The sequence below is a fragment of the Heteronotia binoei genome, chromosome 1, assembly GCF_032191835.1.
Source record: "Heteronotia binoei isolate CCM8104 ecotype False Entrance Well chromosome 1, APGP_CSIRO_Hbin_v1, whole genome shotgun sequence".
Lineage (NCBI taxonomy): Eukaryota > Metazoa > Chordata > Lepidosauria > Squamata > Gekkonidae > Heteronotia > Heteronotia binoei.
The window spans coordinates 2,706,316-2,712,058 of NC_083223.1; the positions used below are offsets into that span (position 1 = coordinate 2,706,316).

At 41.3% G+C, this 5,743-nt stretch overlaps 1 non-coding gene across 1 annotated transcript; it reads right to left on the reverse strand.

Annotated features, from left to right (window-relative positions):
• Nucleotides 1-653: 653 nt before the first annotated feature.
• TRNAT-UGU (transfer RNA threonine (anticodon UGU)) lies at nucleotides 654-725 on the reverse strand. Its single transcript has one exon. It is a non-coding gene; the product is annotated as a tRNA-Thr (tRNA).
• Nucleotides 726-5,743: the final 5,018 nt, after the last annotated feature.

Here is a 5,743-nt window from a genome sequence, read left to right on the forward strand (position 1 = left end):
CCTTCCCTCCCTCTGCTTTCTGATCACCCTAAAGCGGGGGGAGGGCCTCCAAACCAGGGGATCCCCTGCCCCCACCTGGGAATTGAGCAACCCACAAAGAGCAACGTGGATAATAGAGCAGGAAATTAAAGTAATAAACCTCCACAAAACCCAGCCTCAAATTGCCAAAGAAATTGCCTGTTTTGGCTCTGTTTTGGGTTTTATTGGAATCAGGGGTGGAGAAAAAACAGTTTTAAAAAAAGGAAATCGAGAAGGAAAGCCACCAATCTCTTCACCCAGTGCCCCAGCTGGGCCAGGAAAGTTTACAACTATGCAAGGAGACATGAAAGAGATGCAAAACACTCTTTTGACTGCCATTGCACAGCTGACTAGCAAAGTAGAAAATATTGGTGAGCAGATGGCAGAGATCAAGCGAGGACAGCAGAGACTAACAAATCTTTAAAAGTAATAGACCTCCAGGTGACAGAGACTACACAAAAGGTGGAACAACTGGGAAAAGAACAGAACATACATATGAACATATGAAGCTGCCTTATACTGAATCAGACCCCCCTCAGTCCATCAAAGTCAGTATTGTCCACTCAGATTGGCAGCGGCTCTCCAGTGTCTCAAACTGAGGTTTTTCACATCTATTTGCCTGGACCCTTTTTAGATGGAGATGCCGGGGATTGAACCTGGGACCTTCTGCTTACAAAGCAGATGCTCTACAACTGAGCCACAGCCCCATTCATGGCTCTCCAGGGTCTCAAGCTGAGGTTTTTCACACCTGTTTGCCTGGACCCTTTTTTAGTGGAGATACCAGGGATTGAACCTGGGACCTCTCTGCTTCCCAAGCAGATGCTCTGCCACTGAGCCACCGTCCCCTCCCTAACATGAATCTAGACTTTGCAGTTGGAAGTGGAGAGAGCTGCCTATATGCTGAGGTTTCAAAATATACCAGAAGACAAAACTGAAGATTTACAGAAATATTAAGTGAAGCCTTGGCTGAAATTTTACAGGTGACTCCCCAAAGGATGGAAGAAGAGTTTGATCAAGTAAAACGGGTACCATCGAGCTATACTAGAAGGAACAAACTACCCTAGTGAAGTACACCTGAAGCTAACAAGAAAAAAAGACCAGAGAGGACATTTGAAGCAAGCAAGAGACAAACCTGTGGAGATAGGGGGAACAGGTGAAAATTTTAAGAGGTGCCCTGGCCAGTGAGACAAAAGAGGAGAGAATACCAAACACTAACAGATTTTTGAGAGAAAGAGAAATTCCATATACGTGGATAATGCCGGAAGGTCTTCTTTTTACCTATCAGGAGAATAGGTATAGGATCAACTCCATCTTCAAAGCTCAGAATTTTTTGGATAGAGTGAACGAAAAAGAGGGCAAAAAAAAAGAAGGATGATGAAGAAGTGAAGAAAGCTCTGGCGAAGAGAACCCAAATGGACCACAGAGATATCAGACAAAGCAGCACACTAACAAAGATAAGAAAGAAAGTGATAAGGAAAATCCATAACGGCTTCAATAGTATCTTATCTATCAATGTCAATGGACTTAACTCTCCTGCCAAAAGGAGAAAGACTTCCAGATACTTGACAAATTGGAAATGGACATAATTTGCTTGCAAAAACCCCATATTTTAACTAAGGATCAACATTTTTTGAAAAATAAGAAGCTTGGTAACCTATTTACAGCACAGACAAGAATAAAAAGAAGAGGGGAGTGGCAATATATATTAAGGACAAATTCCATCCACAATTGCAGAATGCTTCTGAAGACGGTAGAATCTTATTAGTGGAAATTTTACTGGACAATAAAAAAAAAATCTTATTAGCAAATATTTATGCACCAAATGACCAACAAGAGAAATTTTTTCAAGACTTACATTTTAAACTATCAAACATGGAATATGCAGAATACTGTTTAATAGGAGATTTTTAATGCAGTCTCTGATAGACAAATGGATAAAAAAGCCCATAAACAGACTGAAAGTAAAAGTTCTCAATTGCCAATAAGTTTTTGGAAACTAGCTGAAGAATTGATTTGGTTGACATATGGAGAACAAGATATCCAAATTCTAAAGACTTTACTTGCTATTCTCACAGCCATCAAACATGGCCAAGAATTGATATGTGTTGGCTTTCTTCAAATCTGGTGAAAGACCTAACAGACAGAAATTCAAACAAGAGTTATTTCAGACCATAGTCCTGTAATGATAAAGCTCAAAGGCACATGGATGAGACGATCATGGAGGTTAAATATCTGAATTTTGAAAGATAAAGATTTTCTTAAAGAATCCAAGGCTGAAATGGAAGCTTTTTTAAAGCAAAATATCTCAAGATGTAAAGATGCAAGTGGTTTGGATACTGCTAAAGAGTATTTTAGGGTCTTGCAATTAGATATGCTAATACTAAAAAAATAATAAAAATAATTAAATAAATACAAATACTAGAAATTTATATTCAGTTGTGCAAAAGCATTCCATATATAAATGGCAAATAAAGATATAAACCTTCACCCAAAGTCATTTACAGACAAATCAATGTCCAGGAAATTCCAAAAGATGGATGAAGGCAGAATTCAAACGGTCCAGTCTTTCATGAAGAACAATGCTTCCAGACGTTTTACAGCTTACAACATGACCCCAATTCGCTAAGATTTTCTGCGGTCAAAAAGTTCCCTCAGCGACTACAGGGAAAGGTGGATGTCATGAAGTGGTTATTTAAAACGGGAAATGAGATGGATTTTCGTGCTGCGGACTTTAGCGCCGTTGGGGCTTAACAACAATTGGATCTTTCTTGTTATTTGTAATTGTTCTTAAAAATTTGTCAGATTTAGTTGCATTAGGTTTACTTACCATCATATATTAATATAGGGAGGAATCATTGTTAGATGAATATAAGCTGTAAAACTTCTTCTGGAAGCATTGTTCTCCATGAAAGACTTGACCATTTGAATTTCTGCCTTCATTCATCCTTTGGAATTTCCTGGACATTGATTTGTCTGTAAATGACTTTGGGTGAAGGTTTATGATCTTTATTTGCCATTTTTATATATGGAATGCTTTTGCACAACTGATATAAATTTCTAGTATTTGCATTTATTTGGTATTAGCATTTGCAATTTGAGGCTGGGTTTTGCGGAGGCCTAATTACCTTAATTCCCACCTGGGGATTGACAACCTACTCCCAGCAATGCTCCTCTAAGCCAGGGTGTCAAACTCATTTAGTATGAGGCCAGATCTGACATAAATGAGACCCTTGTCGGGCCGACTGGGCCGTGTTGGGCCCCGCCATGTGTGTACCTATTTAAGACTAGGTAGCAGCGATATATGCTTTTTAAAAAAGGACACAGACAAACATGACTGAAGATTAAAAAAAAAAAAAAAACCTTAAAACATTAGCACTTGTTGGTCATAAAGGTGCTTTCTTTGTATTTCTCCCATGGGATCCAGGGAACTGGGCAAAGGAAGCTCTGGCTCTTTCCTTCCTTCCCCAGGGGATCAGGAGGGGGAGGAGCCTCAACCAGTGGAGAAAATTGAGGTTTTGCTCTATAGCTCCTGTGCAATTGAGCAAGCCTTGCAAAGCAAGCTGAGATGCAGAAGGAAGCAAGAGAGAGGGAGAATGAAGCCGATGGCAGCCAGTTGCTTGAGGGCCTGATAGGAGCCCTCTGGGGCATGAATCGGCCCCCAGGCCGCATGTTTGACACCCTTGCTTTTAGGATCTTTAATAGTGTACATGATATGGGAAATGGAAATTATTGTGTTAAGCTTCCTAGAAAAACCCAGAATGCTTGCTTTTCATCCGCTGGAAGTCTCTCAAAACGTCTTGTGCCCAGCGATGAATGCCATCGGCAATTAGTTGTTCATCTGTGTTAACCTGAAGGAGAAACAACGTCCCTCCACATTTGTTCTGAGGAGGGTTTAAAAATAGGACGGAGAAGGGGAAGGCGGTGATCTCACACTCCTGTATCTGGATCACATTGTAATTAAAACCCATGAGGGGCATTCGTGTTCAGCAAGGCCATCTCTAGCCCGGGGCACTTCTGATCTCTTTAATGGCAAGCCAGGGGAGGATTATCAGGTCTAATTTATAAGTGTGAATATTACTGATTGCATGCGGAGAGCAAGAGAGAGAGATGAATAGAATGTCAGACAGATGCCACGGCCGAAAATGCATTTTTTTAAAAAAAAGAAAGAAAAGAAAGGCAGTTCTTTTCCACAGGATAGTTACTCTTTGACAAAACAAATTACGTTGAGCAGTATCCAGCTATGAGTGCATGGGCGTTTTCCCACCTAAGGACATCAGAATAGACCTGTTGCATCAGACTAATGGTCCATCTAGTCCAGCATCACATGGTAGCCAACCGGTTCCTCTGAGGGCCAACAACAGGGCAGAGAGGCTGAGGCCTTCATAAGAATATCTGAAGAGCCCTGCTGGATCAGACTAGTGAGGGTCCACCTAGTCCAGCACCCTGTCTCACACAATGGCCAACCAGTTCCTCTGGAGGGCCAACAAGAGAGCATAGAGGCCGAGATCTTCCCCTGATGTCACCTCTTGGCTCTGGGATTCAGAGGTTTATAATAACATCAGAAGAGCCCTGCTGTATCAGACCAGCATTCCATGTATTCCAGCATCCTGTTTCACACAGTGACCAACCAGTTCCTCTGGAAGGCCAACAGGGCAGAGAGGCCGAGAAAGAACTTCCTGACAGAAACATTGGGAAGAACTCCTTGACAGTTAGAGTGGTTCCTCAGTGGAACAGGCTTCCTCCTTGGGAGGTGGTGGGCTCTCCTTCCTTGGAGTTTTTAAACAGAGGCTAGATGGCCATCTGGTAGCAATGAGGATCCTGTGAATTTAGGGGGAGGTGTTTGTGAGTTTCCTGCATTGCGCAGGGGTTGGACTAGATGACCCTGGAGGTCCCTTCCAACTCTATGATTCTATAATCTACTACAAAGAATAAAAGGAGGCCTCCCCACTCATATCAATTATGGCAAGACATGGTTCTTGACACCTATCACACCTCCATAGTGAACAAATTTTACACCCCACCTCTATGTGACACATTTTCATAAAGAGTGGCTTTGCTTAAATTCTATATTCATTCCCTTCACGCACACTCAATTCATATTAAATTGACCAGAAGTTATTAGCACTAGAGAAATTCTAATAATTTGTCCTCACTCCATTTCTCTCAGAAATCTGACCATTACTTTGCCTCTTTTTTTAAAAAAATAATGTAGAGTCTGCTTTTAACTAATTTGTTCTTGATCAAAGAGAAACTTGAAGAGAGGAGAGGCAAGAAGGTACGTCTGCAAAAGTTCAGAATTTTGCCCCGAAGATGCCCAGAGGTCTGCCCAAACCTTCCTATCCTCTTGCTAGAGCAACACTTTCCGGCGTGTAACATAAAACACTGAGTGTGTAACAAAATTATTCTGATACAGTATTCTAAAAGAGAAATACATTGGAATGCTGTGGATGCATAACTATACTTTGGTGTCATCTTGGTGACATACCTAAAGTTTGGAAACTGCTTTAAAGTTCAGGTAAGTCAGTCGCGCATGGAAATAATGCGTCAAAGAAGCCCAGGTGTTTCTCCGTTTCCCTCTTGAGAGCGCCGGCATCTCTTTTTTGCAGAAGAAAAACCCCTGAGATGACTCAAGGGCTATATCTTAAAAAGTGACATTCGGAACAAGAAATACTTTTCCCTGCAACAACCCGCCAAATTACAGCAGAAAATCTTGTCAAAGTTTCCA